Source organism: Poecile atricapillus, chromosome 1 (genome assembly GCF_030490865.1).
Source record: "Poecile atricapillus isolate bPoeAtr1 chromosome 1, bPoeAtr1.hap1, whole genome shotgun sequence".
In the NCBI taxonomy this organism is placed as follows: Eukaryota; Metazoa; Chordata; class Aves; order Passeriformes; family Paridae; genus Poecile; species Poecile atricapillus.
Genome location: NC_081249.1, coordinates 168,278,689 through 168,295,409, shown reverse-complemented (window position 1 = coordinate 168,295,409; position 16,721 = coordinate 168,278,689).

The window sequence follows — 16,721 nt, the reverse complement described above, 5'->3', positions numbered from 1 at the left end:
GTGGTAAGGTCACCCCTGAGCCTCCTTTTCTTCAGGCTAAACATCCAATTCTCCCACAGCTCCTCCTCATAGCATGTGTGCTCCACAGCCTTCTCAAGCTCCACTGTCCTCCTCTGGACATGCTCCAGCCCCTCAGTGGCCTTCTTGTCTTGAGGAGCCCAAAGCTGGACACAGCACTCAAGGTGTGGCTTCACCACTGCCAAATACAGGGGGACAAACGCTGCCCTAGTCCTGCTGGCCACTTTATTTCTGATACAGCCCAGGATGCTATTGGCCTTCTTGGCCACATGGGCACATGCTGGCTCATGTTCTCAGAAAGCTGCTGACCAATGGCCTTAATGAATTGCTATTATATCTTATTACTGCCTGTGTAAATACATTGAGAAGCCATCAAAAACTGCTTAACTTAATTTCTCGGTTTAATGCATAGTGTTCAGTTTTTCATCTTTTATTTCTCTGAGTTCCATAACCTAACATGGAAAGCATCCTTTATTGTCTTCTAGGGGAAAAAAAAATGCTGACAAAATGTATTATTTTTTTGTTTCTCTGCATTCTTGGAGGTCTTTAAGGTAGTCAGCTATTTAGTTCTTGTACATAGACACATTCAGGTAACACACTTGTTTTGATTGGGACTGTTTTTAGCAAATAATTAATTCAACATATCCAAGTAGGGCTTGTTCAGAGTGGGAGAATTTAGATCTCTCAGTGAATAATCAAGCTCAGAATATACTAGAGCAAAAAGACCTGCCATGTAGCCAGGACAGAAAGCATGAGATGTAAGCAGCCAGGGAAACAGACCTGGAGAGGAAGATGGAAATAGGAAATAGCCAGGCAAGAAACTTCAGACTACACTAGTATCTCTGCAGAATCATTTTGTTTTGTTTATTGCCTAGTTTCATGTCTCTGATGGATAATAGCATCTTGTATTAAAAAAAAAAAAAAAAAAAAAAAAAAGTGGAAATTCAAGGGAAGCTCAAGAGGACAATGGGACTTTTCTGTTGCAAATTTTAATATGCCAGAACTACATGGTACAAGTATCTGCCTCTGTGTCTTTACTCACCAGATCCTCATTACTTTTAGCTGACCACTTCCTTATTATGCTTGTCATTGCTGACTTGCTTTTCACCAACATGAGTGATGGCCTGACCTGGATAGGTTGCTCAGGAAGCTTTTCTGCTTTTAAAGGATGTCTTTTTAACCTCAATAAAGCCCTATACTTCTCTGCTTAACCATAGTTTTATTCTCACCATTTTACTTTGTTTTTGTTCTCAATGATACACAAACCATCTGTGCCTCTAACACAATGTTCTTGAATAGCCTCCAGGCTGTTTCTGTGGTTTTAAAGTTTTTTACTTTGCCCTTCAGCCTGCTGTTAACCATTTTCCTCATGGTTTTAAAATCTGCCCTTTTAAAGTTTTTCACTTTTTTTTTACTCCTGTGGGGGAATTTTGTATTGGGATTTTTGAGGCAAGGTTTTGGTATCAGGGGGACTGAAGGGGTTTCTTCTGTGAGAAGTTGCTAGAAGCTTTGCCTGTATCTGATGGAGCCAGTTCCAGATGGCTCCAAGACAGACCAGACACTATCCAAACCAAGGCCATCAGCAACAGTGGTAGCATTGCTGGGCTAAGGTATTTAAGGAGAAAAAAACAAAAAACCTGTGCAACTGCAGCCAAAGAGAGCAGTGAGAATCCGTGGCAGAAACAGCTCTGCAGACATCCAGGAGAGTGGAGAAGAAGAGGCAGGAGCTGCTCCAGGCACCAGAGCTGAGATTCCCCTGCAGCCCACGATGCAGCCCATGGTGAGGCAGCCGTGCCCCTGCAGCCATGGAGGTCCATGGCATGCAGAGATCCACCTGCAGCCTGGGGAGCACCCCACATGAGCCAGCAGATGTCCAAGGGAGGCAGTGACCCCGTGGGAAATCTGTTTGCAGTGGTCTTCTGGTGGGACCTGCAGACTGTGGAGAGAGGAGCCATACTGGGACAGGTTTCCTGTCAGGACTGGTGACGCCGTGGGAACCCATGATGAAGCAGCCTGCTCCTGAAGGACTACACCCCATGGAAAGAGTCTCTACTCTAATTTGATTGGTGATAAGCTAATATAATTTCCCTAATATAAGTCTGTTTTGCCCATGATAGTAATCACTGAGTGATCTCTCCCTCTATCTCAACCCATGAGCTTTTTCTTACATTTTCTGTTGCCTACTTCATTGAGGAGTGACAGAGCAACTTAAGTGGCATCCAGTCAGGATCAACCCACCACAAATTGCCTTCAATTATGTAACAAAACCTGATTGTCCAAGGATTGCTATTTGCCAATGAAGTTCAATTTTGTAGAACTAGAAAGTCCTTGAATTTGAGATGTTTAAAATAATTAAGTCTATATGTTAGGCTCAGTGCAGCTTGATGAAGACTGCATCAAAATTTCCATGGGCTGGTGACCAAAGAAATGTCCACTCAGTAACAGTAACTTTGCTTTTTCACCAATCCTGATATTCCAAAAATGTGATTAGCCTAGAGGAGAAAGAAGTGTCTTGTGTTTACATCACCAAACCCAGAATTTAGACTGAGTTCACTTTTTTATACCATCAGAGCTCCTTTGGGTGACTTTGACCAAGCAATCACTTCGTGGTTGTGTAACAGCACAAGACTTACCTGAGTGAGGTGATTCCTGGGGTGAACCTTAATGTGCTCCCTGAATTCAGCTACTCATTTTCATGTTTCTACTAAATGTAACCTCAGATTACCCCAGCTCAGTCTGCCTGTAAAATCCAGCTGTCCATGTCAAAAAGCAACATCTTAGACTTACTGTGAAGGACCATGGGAAGGACTGTAAGGACAGCTCTGCTGTCCATCTTCAGCCCCATAATCACAGGCAATAATGAAAGCCACAGTTGAAGGATGTCATATCAGGCCCAAAATAAAGTGATTTACAGGAAATCATATAGAAAATTAAAATACTTTCCTACTTTTCTTCCTAAGGAGAGCAATTTGGATTTAACACAGAAATGACTTTGACAATTGCAAAGTGAGGTAGTCACAAAGGCTGCTGTTTGCAGAGCAGCACAAGAAGCAGCCCCTGCCGTGGACCGGGGACAGTGGCAGCACTCTGACTCTCCAGGAAGTGTGTATTCTGTCCAGAAAGAGAAGTCCTAAAAGTCCTACTAAAACAGGGATCTCTACATATAATGGTATCAGGCAATCAGACACCCAATATTTTTTTTCATGGTAAAACTATATTTCTTCATTAAATCATGATGTAAAATGTTATAAACGGAATACCACAGTATTACTACTACTAATGCTTCCCTTTCCTATTGCCTAAAAGATTTGAAATTTGTAGTAGCAGATATTTAACTTTCCCCTTATTTTCTGTGGATAGTTTTCAGTCCTTTTTTACCTCTGCCAGCCTAGCTGGATCAGGGCATGCTGATGTTCCTAATTATTACTCTACTTAAGAACTTAATTGATTAAGGTAGCAGATTTAAGCAGAAGTGCTGCCCTCCAAACCTCATTCATCCAGGTGTCCTAAAAGTACAACAGGAGCATTTACACATGTGTGAATAATAGTTTTCGTCATAAATAGGGATTTCCAGATATCAGATTTAGGATAGGTTCTGCTACTTCTCTGTTGTCATTTGGTAGTAAAACCACTAAGATCCAAGGTGTAAGTGGGAGGAAGTTATTGTGAAAAGCCTCCTTAGGTTACCTGGCAGACACGGGCATGTGAAGTGTGGGGTGCAGATATGCACAGTTGAGCAGTGATTCCAGAATATATAGAAAATTGACCGATATTTCATGATAAAGCTTAAGTCATATGTATCTTCAAAATGTTATATCCCTGGGCTAAGACAGCAAGCACCTTTATTTAACAGCTATCTTTATTTAAGGAGAAGACAGGGCTAGAAAGGGAGACATGAGGTGACATAAGGGGACTTAGCTTCATGGTATAGGAATGCTGACAGAAGAAGTCTGCCTCTGCTTTAGTCCCTGGAGAAAGTGTATGTGGACGCACTTGATCCAATTTTCAGCTATAAATCAGTATCAATCAATCCACTGTAGTCAATCCGTTTGTCATTTTCACTTGCTTTTGGTAGTTACCAAGGAAATTGGCTCAGTCTTCTTCTGAAAGTTCTTTTCATGAGCCTTCCTTCCTATAAACGTGTGCTGGGGAGAACAAGATTAATTGGGCATGAAATACAGAGAGTAAAATTGAGAAGGGAAAGAAAGAAGGAAAGATTAAAAACTAAGGAGAAGAAAAAAGGAAATAAATATACCAGAAAAGGGTATCTAAGGTAAATCCAAAAGAAGAGGTGTTTCCCGGGCAATTTTGGCCTTGTTAGGTCTGCAGCTACAACGAAGAAATCTGTAGAGCCTTTTGGCTTGATAGGCAGAGACAAATCCCATCCACTCCTAAGCAGCTGTTGCAATGGTGTCCAGAATTTATTGGGCATGGCAGCCAGGAATAAAGAGAAAGTTGGCCACAAAAGAAGATGGGAGAGAAAAAAAAAATAAAAAAAAATATATAAAAAAAAAAAAAAAAAAAAAAAAAAAAAAAAAAAAAGATAAAGAGAATCAAAAACCACATAGGAAAAATATCAGCCAAAAATAAAATTATATTAAAAAAAAAGTGAGAATACAGCTTTTATAATGAATTCAGTATAATTATTTTTCTCAAACAGATATATAAATGTGCCTCTCATGTACAGCCTTTGGGCATGTGTGTATGCATGCATGTATACTTTTTCTGTTCTTCCCTCTGATGGTGGTTTAGGATGAGAGATGAGAAAACTATGATTAAATAGCTGTTTTCTATGATTTTCAACATTTTCCCTATTAGGTTTTATACCCACTATTCCAACTGGATCAAAGTGTTGGATACCTAATATGTGAAAAAGAGGACAGTGCACTTGAGATGTGGAGAAGCAAACGCTTATGAGTATGTGGGAGAAAATGAAGAGAAAAAGCAAAGAAAATGGTAGGTGTGGTGTCAAGAGCAGGGGAAGAAAGCCTCTGTACTCCTTTTTTGAAGGAAGACAGTCATTCACATGATTGAACAATGAGTTTCAGATACTTTTCTATGCAACATTCTGAAGTAAGCAAACAGTATGTTAATTTTCAACAGAAATCCCTTGAAATGGCAGAATTGCTGCACTGCAATGCCCAAAAGAAAGTATCACCTTGTCTTACTTGTGGCTATCTCTCTTCCAGGGCAGTACTTACTGTAGGTCTGTGTAAGCAAACCATGATATAAATATGAAAAGAATTGTATTCCACATGACTGACCTGTTATGCTCTATACAGCCAAGTTAGGAATTACTGGAAATTTTTGGCTCCTGGCACAATGAATCGGTGGTGTCAGAAGAAGCCATTGACACTGAAAGAAGAAGCAACAACGTTGTCATACACTAGAGGAAGAATTGAGAAAACAACTGAAAAGGCAAAAGATGAATATTCTGAACATAGCAAATGCATACTATGAGCACCATTACTTTATTTCTATCTGCTTCTCCTGCAGCTTTATATATTAATCCTTCCTTAGGCTGGGATTTTTAATCTGTTCTGCTCCATTGCACAGTTATATCCGCCCTGAACTGTTGAGAGTATCTCTGGTTCCATTAATGCTAGTGTAATTCTCCGTTTCTTGAGACATAGCCAAACTTCTTCTCTAGTCTGTAGCAAAGGATCATTTCATCCAATTGATTTATATTTTTCCACCCTGACTCTGTAGTCAGTTATATCAGACCCCTTTGGCCAAGCTCTCTCATTTTTAGTTTTAAGATGCTGGTGTTAATGCAAAGACATTTTTATATTTCTATTTTACAGCTAATGGTGAAGTCATCATTATCCCTTTTAGGTAAGACTCTGAGGACCTCTATTCTTTACTCTGAGGCTCAGGTGCTTGTGATGTGACCTTGGGTAAATTATTTAACCTCCCTGGCTTCTAGACTGGATTTTTATATTGCCAAGGTAACTTAGAAGAGGCTCCAGTGAAACTTGTGCAATTTTAACAAGAAAGGAATTTGAATGGGGGGAGACTTATCCCCTGTACTTAATTTTTCAAACCCAAAGTAGGTGTCATCATCACTTCTTTCTAGATTTGTTTATAAAACATTGACCTCCTCCTATGAAAAGTACTCCACTGATCCAAATTACTGTGTTATTGTTTGATTATTGTTTCTGGAAAGTGATTTCCTTGCCCCTTATGGTTTCCTAATACTAATGTCCTGGAAAACTAGCACAATCCAAAATGCTGTCCTGATACCATCTTACCACCAGTGCCTGAGAGTTTCCCTAAAGAAACTCAAGACATTGAACTCTTCGGTTCTCTGTGGCTGCACGCTCCTGCACCATATGAGATTTGTGTTGGGGCAGACCAGATGTATCCACTGTAATGCCCACTGGTAGTCAGCCTTCAAACCCTACAAGAAATGACATGGCAGAGTGAAAATACCTTAATGATTTCATGAAAGGAGGGAATTAAGTGCTTCTGCTGGTAGGACTTTGAAAGTAAGAGCAAAAATGGTGCTTTCTCTGCTTAATCATGAGAAATTTTTTAGTGGAAAAGGTTTACTTCATTACATTGGCCTAGTGCAATGACAGTCATGTGTGGAGAACTGGCAGGTGGGGTTAGGGTTGCAGTGATAATGTGGAAACCAGCTGGTCTGGTGAACATAGTCAACCACAATGATGGTTGAGATTGACATTTGAACTTCTGTTTTCTTTCCTGAAAGAGCAGCCAATTTTTCAAATATACCAAAATAAATGTTAAAAAAAAAAAAAAAATAAAAAAAGGGGGGGAAGCTGGAAAACACTTGGAAGATTTGATTAAATTTGTATTAGCACAAATGAATCCACTGAGAGACCCTTTAGCTCTGAAATCATACAGTGAATACTTGGGAGCTGGGCTGTTTGGTCGCTGAGGTTTTTTGTGTTTGTGGGTTTTTCTTTTTTTTTTCTAAAGATGCCTAAATTATATCCAAGCAAAGCTGAGCTACATTTTAAAAAAAATGTGAACAGCAACCTTTCAAATTTATTCAGACTAATGAGCTAGTCTAAATTTTGAGAATACTAATTCACAGAAGTCAGTTCTGTGGTGGGAGAAACACAACAAGGTTGTCACAGGCTGTGAACAAAGTGAATTGGTTATATGACTGACAGTAAAGATTTCTTTTAACATCAGTAAAAGGAGGCTGAAGTGACAGGTAAAAGGACAGATGCAGAATTCTGCAGCACTCTGAGAGTTTGTGTACTATCACTAAGGGACAAGTTGACTTGATACCAACTTAATAGGCTCAGCAGGGGCTGAGCAAAGGGATGGAGGCTGTAAATGGGTGTAATAGGGCATCTACACTGTATCAGCCTAAGCATGAAATCTAGCTGGTTTTGGCTGAGGAAATTAATCATATTATCTTTAAAGTGGAGCTTGTCTTTTAATCTAGGACCTGCTTGGTGTATAATATTTCACAAAAAGCGTGCACATAATTTTAGTCACTTTTACTCATCTCCAAAAGGAATTTAACATCATCACAAGGCAGCTTAGATTCAACATCATCTCTGAGAAAATGAAATACTGGAGGCAAAACTATAAACGGGAATCTTAAGACCAAAGGGGTATAAGCAAGCATACAGCATTTAACATGCTGTATAATCTGCTAGCAAGAATGCTTGCATAAGAAAAGGTGAAGTTTTCACACTTTCCTTGTGCATTGGCAGGTCCAGTCTAATGAGCCTCTGAGAAAGCATTGGCTAGTGCATTCAGCACCAGATGAATTAAGATGGGAGATTCTTGCCATCAGAAATAATTCTACAGTGGGAAGAAATCCTGCTGTGCTGAAAGTTGACCTCTTGGACAAACATGCTGTAATAAAAAGTGCTATTTGCTACAAGCACACTGAGAGTTTTAAATCATCGGACTAAAGTACCCCAGGCTCTGACAGTAAAATTTTCATTCAAAGAAGGGCTCAGCTTCACAACACAATAAATTATATATGACTAGGACATATAAAACATTTAAAGATATACAGAAACTCACTGTATTTGTGTTCAGTAGACAAGTTCATCTCTTGAAGTACTTTTTTATGTCAATCTTGCCTATTCAGATGAAGCTGGGGGGAGTCTTTTTCTCAAAACAAGTAGAAGCAAAACGAACTGGATGTTTTCGACCAAATGTCTGAATTTAATTGCTATATGGGTGTTTTTTGTGTATGGTGAGCAACTCTATGCAGAGATTAGGGATGGCATGCACCTATATGGGCAATGCATAATGTTGCCCATTACAGTAAAAAAATGAAGGATGCCTGGAAATCTTTAGCAAAATCTTGCAATTAAAAAAAATAAAATCACAATGATGCACAGGGATATTTCTGAGTGGGATATGTAGAAGAAAATGATTCCCCAATAGCTGTCACATGGTCCTGGTGACCTCCTGGTGAGGCTGATTTTAGGCACAACTGCCAAAGGAAGCAGACTGCTGAACTCACTCTGCTGACACACAACCACTGTCCCCATACACACCAAAACAAAAGCATATTTTCTGATGCTTCCACCACACACAAAAATAAATAAAAAAACTGACTATCTGATGCAGCAGCTTTGGGGAATTTTTTTTTTTTTCTCAGCCCCAATTGCAGCAAGTACCAGAATCCTCTTGCTGGCATGGTAAAAAAGTAATTGCTGTTGGTAAACCTTGAATTTTCAGGGAAATTAGTAAAAAAGGTGAGGAGATAAAAAGGAAGGATCAGAAATAATTTAAATCTCTGAGAAGAAAAACTACTTTGTGGGGCCAGTTCTCCACACCCTGGCAAAATTTTCCTGGAGAAAAACTAGTAAAATTTGGACAATAGACTCTTTTAGAGCATAGATGATCTCATGACTTGATTATAAATCAAGGGCGAGGTCCCTCTCTGCAAGTTCATGCACAACATGTCTGCATAAAGAAAAGCAAGGGAAATTTCTAACCATCTCACATCATGTGAGCCAGAGGCATCCAGGACCATCATGTGCTCTTCTGTGCAGGACACATTTGCTATGGTGTTCCCAGTTGGAAATGTACATCTGACTCTCTAATGGAAGCAAGGAAAGAGAGTAAAATGGCTTTGGGATTACCCTGTAGGGTTAATGTCCAGGATCCAAATTATTAGCACATATTAAATATGCATGGAAAACAACAAAAATAAAGTAAAAACACAGGAAATATAGTCAGAAGGTAAGTTCTTTAATAGCAAGCAATGACTTTTCCCTTCCGACTGTACCATGTCCACACAATCATACACAGCTTTAGACCATATAGAAACCAATACAATGGATACTAATACATAATCATTGTCCAGACATCTTAAGTCTGGATTAACATTAGCCTGAAAAGTAATTTATAGTTAGTCCTCTAAAAGGGGGCTGTGAGTATAAGTAAGGCTGTGTCTACACCAGTAGCATAACTGCAGTAGAAAGACTTTTACTTGTGTGCTGCTCTGTCTTTCCACATAGACAAACCCTCATGTTCCCACAAACCACTGACTTTCAGCCCCCTTAGGCTTCGCTGAAAATTCTGGGTTTATGTTTAATCCACTGTATGTGTAAGTATATTCTGTATATTATCTGCTAAGTTCCATTAATACGTGACCTGTTCTTCACTGGTGGTCTCAAAGGTTTTGAGATATAAGCTCAGGTAAATTTACATCAATAGACCTTCAGCATTTTACAGAGATCAGCCTCCATTTCTCAGAGGAACACTGATTTTTAGGAATAAATCCTGCCTAGCTGCCTTCATGCACCCAATCTTGTCTTTGCTGCTTCTCTTCTTCCCACTCTCTTATACATGTAGGACACTTGTCACCTCACTTTTCTTCTGAGGATGAGGAACCTAAATCAAAATAAGCAGACTCAAACTATATTCCACAACTTCGGAAATAACACCCTTTTTTTTTTTTTTTTTTATGAGAAAGAAGTTTAACTGCAGTGTCTAAGTATGCAGACAGATTCATTCATGTGTGTATAACCTCTTGCCAAACCAGCATTCCAGGGCAGGTATTCAGTTAATCACAGTTTGCACAGGGACTTCAGCCAAACCCTCAGGTAGCTTTGTTATGTTTTAGTCTTTTATTTGCTATAATTCAGTATCCTACACCTGTGTTCTCCAGAACCTACCAAAATCAAACTGTGAGGAATGATAAACAAACCAGCTATTTACTCCCTGATTTTATTTTTTTTTTTCTATTCCCTCACATGAGGTTTAATATTTTGCCCAATCTATATAAGACATAAAACATCATAAATGGAGGTGGACATATTACACTGCCAAGAGAGAGTTCAAAAATCAATATTTATGATCCTATAAATGATTTTTTTTTTTCCTATTGGTCCTCTCTAAAAATAAAAAAAAAAAATTCAGAAGGGATTACTGCACCTGAAACACCTATGTTAGAATAAGTTGTAAAAAAATGTTGATGATTAACAGTATTTCAGTTAGGTCTTCAACCTGCTTCCAGACAATACAAACAATAGCATGTTCCGAAGGCAGAGTAGGAAACAGGACAGGAGACGAGGCTTTTTACTGATTGTGTATTTCATACCAAAATAAATGGTAAGGATGCAAAACTAATGAAATATTTAGGAAAGCAATAAAGTATTCTAGAAAGATTACTTCACACACACATACTCATATACACAGAGACAAAGAGAAGAATTAAGCTTGAAATCCACTCTGTTCACATTAAACCCAGATGTTTGGACTTTGTGCAAGTGGAGTGTGGAGCAGCTGCAGAAAGGAAATCCAATCTGAACCTGCAACCAAGATCAATGTGAGGCCTTCATGTGGCTCTGGAACAACTCCCTCCAGAACCAAGGGGCAGGGGTAGATTATTCTTGCAACCTCCGACTGGCATCTGTCCTCCTCCATCAGCACTCACCCCTCTCACTGGAACTGCAGGCACCATGTGGGTTTCAACAAATCTCATTTAGGATACATTACTCTGAACTGAATTCTTTCTCCAAAATTAATTTCCCACATATGCATTCAGAGTCAAACTTCATTAAAAAGAATGAAAAGTTGCTCCATAATAATTATCAGAAAGCAGATTGTTTATAAAATGTAATGAAGTATTTATCCAGTTTTTGTTTTGCTTCTGAATTCTGAAGCAACATTAAAAACATGTCTTGCATCTCTTTTGAAAGGTTCAGTGTCTCCAGTATAACACATTCCAGACTGACGGAAAAGGATAAGGATATTTGTATACATAGATATAGGTGATATTGATATACAGCTGTAGACACACACACATATTGCATTGTTTACATAATTTATTTCTCAGCTGAATCTCTTAAGGGTCCTGATACAATGCAATAACTCCCTTATTCAGAATTCTGCACACAATTTCCAACAAGTACTTAAACATGCTTTAATTTTATTCTTGGAAATCTTAAAAGCATTTAGAAAGCTGTTACTCTCTCTTAGAAGAAGAGCCCACAATATGAATATGAATACTGGATTAACTATTAAGGCTAATGTAACATGTTAATAATACAGCAGGTTCACACTGCTGGTTGCTTTTAATAACACAGCAATACACTGAAATTCATGATACCTGGCAGAAATTGTGTCCGTAGCCTCATATAATCATATTTAGGAGCTGCTTTCAGACTGCATTCTCTCTTCTCAAATTTTAGACAAAAAACCCAAAAGCTTTATACTTACATAGTATCTTACATCTGAGAATCTTAAAGGACTTTCATTTCCCATAGTATTAACTTAATACAACAGTCTTCTCATATTCTCTTTTATTTGTATTTGTCTTCTTCCCTGCCTTTTGTCTTCTCTCATACCCACTGCCTATGTACATTTATTCCTGCTTCTTTTATCTATACCCGTATAGATTAATTCCTTTTGATATGTCCATACTGCATGCACTTGTGTATCTACAATGAGTTTCTGCCTTCAGATTTATATCAAATAAAGAAAGACAATTTCTAGAATTAAAAGAAATACATTAAAAAACCCAGCAACACTGTTCTATATCTTAAATGTGTGTCTTTGTAGTTTAAAACATCAAACCTCATTACAGAACAATGGCTGAGATTGTTGGTAATTATGGCTTAGAAGAAAGATTTTAACTTTCCTGACATAGAAGGCATCTTTTTTCTGTTATTTTCTTCCTTTTTTATTTTTTTTTTTTACTTTGCTTTTTTTCACTGCCTAAGCTGAAACTGTTAAAGGCACAAAGGGTGGGGAAGTTCTGGGACCTGATTAGAGAGCAGAACTGACCATGACACCGGTCCCATTCCTCCACAGTGTCTGGTCTTACAGGATGCCATCAGCTGGAGCTAAGAATTTGACTTAGAAAAGACCCATTATTATCAGGCACCTGCAAGTGGTCACAGAAGTCACACCCAACACAGAAGATGCACCTGAATGTCCAGGAAGTTAAATATAGTTCAAAAGGCAGGCTGACCATCTTCAGTATGTAAGTCCTAGGCAGCTTGGCTTGAAAAGGGTTTTTATTCTCAGCTGGTTATTTAATGAGAATTCCCCTGGTTTTTCATATAAGAATCTGAAAAATGAACTTGTGGATCAGGTGTGTCTAACAAATTCAGTGCATTTTTATACAGGATCTCATTTAAAGAAAAAGGCTCTATAACAAGTAATAGTTGTGGAAAAAAATATCTCCCAGAAATAAAAATTTCCTCCTTTCAGATTGGCTAACTCACAGATTCTACTTTTACATCAAAACCTCTTTTATAGAGTAAGATTACATTTGGATAGTCTTGTTATCTATGTACATAGCATAATCCTTTATAAAAAAAGTAGTTTCTTGTGCAAATATATCTCTTTTGGCATTAGCTTCTGCTGTCTGATCAAGAATGATCTATTGTCAGTTTTCTGTTGTGTCTCCTCAAAAGCTTTGAAAGTCTTTTTCTCATTTTCTTGTAAGAAATAATAGCTAACACATAATAGATAACAATAAAAACATTTTATTTGCTTTTGGGTGGTGGAAGTGTAAAATACTGTTACTCAAGCAGCCACAGATATTGTATTAGTTATTAAGTAACACGTACCTCTTAATTAAAGAACCAAAAATAACCAACCAAAAAAACAACAAAACCAAAAACAGCAAATGGAAAGAAGTAAAGGAGTCTAGAAAGGGTCCATGGAATATGATGTCACTCGGAATCTGTTACAAGAAGAGCCTTATGATTTATTTTGAAATTAAAACTCCTTTTATGCTTATTAAGGGAGGGGGAGTAGTAAGGAGACCTCAGATCAGAATATGTGTATTTAAACAAAGTATTGGGTTTTGTTGTGGGGCAAATCCAAAACCAAGAGAGGCCTATTTTACTCATTCTGGTTTTCATATTAAAAAAAAATGTTCCAAGAACAACTATTCTCATGAGGTTTTGGCTCAAGATGGCAGGAATTTTAGGAAAAAACAGATGATCTCACAAGACCTCCGACATCCAAAGCAGAAAAAAAATATCACAAGTCAGTTTGTGCCACATGCCACTACTCAAGGCCAAAAATCTGCTGAGAAGAGTCTAAAGAAATGTTGGGCTATTGAACCAAAAATAAAAATTTCTGAATTTTTTTTACTCTTAGGCTTAAAGTGTAAACAAAAAACTGACCACAATATGCGTATGGTCTCCTCCAAGTAACTCTCATATATTTGTCATCGATGACCAAGTCTCACATCTATTGTTGATGACCTACTGGCTAAAAAATAAGCATTCAAGGTAAGAATATAGCAAAAGGAGAATCCTATTATGAAGAGGATGGTATATTTCCATATCCAAATAATTTAGCATCAAATTTCAAATAATGAGATGAAGTACCCAGATCTTTATTGTGACAAGATGTGTGGGGAAGGAAGAGGGCAGAAGACAGTTTCATCATAGTCTGGTGGAACTGATTTTGAACAACTATTTTGTCCAGCTTAAGAAACTACTGTCTTTATGGTCAGCAAAGGCTGATAGGGTTCACAAACACCATTTGATTTTTCACGCACTCAGTAGCACGCACGCAGTTGCATATGGATTCAGTTTGAACTGTGTGAATATTTACAAGACTGTGTAACTATTTCAAAAATAAGGTACTTGACATGGAGCTGACATTGAATAAAATCAGCTAGGTGGATGTAAAAATTATATAATTCTATAAGAGGCTTTCAGCACATGTTCTCTGGACCAGAACCTCTATTTCAGTGTTTATTTTATGCTGGCTTTGAGCCCGATCTTATACATTTATTGTACACAAGCATATTCTCTTATTTTCTAAAAATAACACCATACGATTGAGAGATGTTGTCAGCTTTGGAAGGAGATTTTCTGTAACATTTTGAAATTTTACTAAAATGAGAAAATAGAAGTGGAATACTTTTTTTGCCAGATTTTTAAGCTATGAGTTGAGAGAGGGGATCACAGAATAAAATAGTATATCAACTCATGGGTGCAAGACAGATATTTATGACATGATTCACTGTAGCCTTGTAGAATGAAAGTGGGATTAATAAAATGTGTTCAGAGGAGTGTGCAAACTGTTGCATCCTCTGAATTCATTGAAGATGACGTGAAAAAGTTGTTTGGATGCTTTATCATGTGTAGATATCCTATAAAAAAATGCTAGTCTGGAAGTAAAAGCGGCCAGAGATAAAGATGAGCATGATGGGGTTGACAGTCCAATTAAACTTGAAAACCTCTTTTTATGTTACACATTAAAAATCATGTTCGAACCAATAAACAGAATGAATAAACATAGTATCATTGTATGTGTACTATGCATCTATAAAAGTAGAACACAAGACTCAGCTATAGTATTTCAGTGTAGCATTTCAGTGCTGTTTATATTGTAGGAGATATGTATGACAGTATTGCAGGAGAGGTTTGGGATAAGGTAACCTTTGGTTTATACATGCCCTTAAATAAGTCAGCAGAGCCTCTAATTTCCTCAATTCAACGTTATTAGGAGGACTTCATTCTCTTAAATATATTAGAAAAGGAAAAGGGATTAGGATGAAGAAAGGTCAATAAAGAACAAATAGATCTCTCCAGTAACTGAAGGAAAAAAACTCATTTGATCCCCTGGGTACCACTGAGTTTCAACCCTGTTTTCTGGTCCTCTTTTTCTCTTGTGCCTTGTGCAGAGCTGATTTTCTGTATCTCAGGAGACGCTTGGTCCATGTATCTTTCCTGTAACACCTTGGTTATTGCCACTATTCCTCCAGAAGGATTTGAAAGGGCCGTCTGGGAAAGACCTGGGCTGAAACTCTTATATGACTGAATTAAACGGAACCACTCAACAAGACACAGTCAAAATAACTTTCAAAGTTATCACCCTTTGAATTACTTCAGGTGGGTTGAAGTCAGCATGTGAGATACCTAGCTGGAAAAACTCATGACTTTGCAGATTGATCCATGGACTAAACAAGATACCTGCTTCCATGTTACATGAAGGAACAGACGCCTCTGACTCTGACTACAATTTCAACTTCTTGCTCCAGTGGCATAAAGCATAGGCCATGATTTGTTCGTATGGTACAGGACAATTTTTCAGCCAATCTAAGGTTAGACACAAGAAGAGACAATTGGGATTATTTTCTAGCTGCAAATGTCTTGTGTGCAGCAAGATGGGAGTAATTTGATTCTCCCTCTGCTCTGCCAATGCTGCCCTGAGATGCCAAACACCAGAAGTTTCAGAAGGGAGGTGGAATATCATATATAACCAGGTGTGTCTGTGTTATTACCTTTTTGACCCACCTCAGATGGGTGGGGGTTATTTTAAACTGGCATACCAAAAAGGCAATGCAAATGAACTGATTTGCACATACAGTTAATGGTTTAATGAAGTCAAATTTTACACCTACTCCTCATATGTTATTCTCAGAAAATATTTTTCTCCCTAGTGAAAAATATTACTAAACCAATTCTTTTCATTGTTTACAATTTTGCTATGAAATTCTCCTATCAGGTTCCAAACTACCCTTTGTCTTTTAGCAGAAAGGGAAAATTTAAATAAAAAGAAATCATAAAACAAAAAAAAATTTACCATTCACCAGAAATCCATTATCCAAGAGGAAAAAAAACCAACAAATACTGTGTTAGAATCTCTTGACTGACTGTGGTTTTCAGCCATTATATGCCTACTATTATTAATGGTTTTGTTATTATTAGCCCTGGTTGTTTCAGACAAGCAAACACTTCCTAAAGCAACATTATTGAACAATATTTCATTAATTTAAAATCACTAAAATCTCTTAAAAGACATCCTATAATGGGAAAATATGAGAGAAATGGAGCACTGGGAAGGCTCACACTGAATTTTAAAGCCCATCTGACTGTTGTGTGACATATAAGCACATTGTGTTGTATGCAGCATTTTTACCCTACACAGTGGCTTAAAAATATTGTGTTTTAGCTTTTTTCTTCCATTAAAAATTTCATACAAAGTCATGCACATTAATTGAAGCGGATGTGAGTGAAATGCAACCCTTGGATTTTATTATGTGAATTTAATTCAAGAAAAGGAGGAGGGGGCAGGGGGAAAAAGGCGCCTCAACAAATTGCTGTGGATTTATTTTCTTCATTTATATTAGGTTACCCAGAATGAAAAGGTGCCCAATGGATGTTAGATATAATAGCTAGAGAGTTTAATATGATTTCTGCTGCAAGAAAAACTGGACTAGATAAAAAATCCATATCTTAATGATAGGTAAATAATCCTTTAGTATCTCAGATTTACAT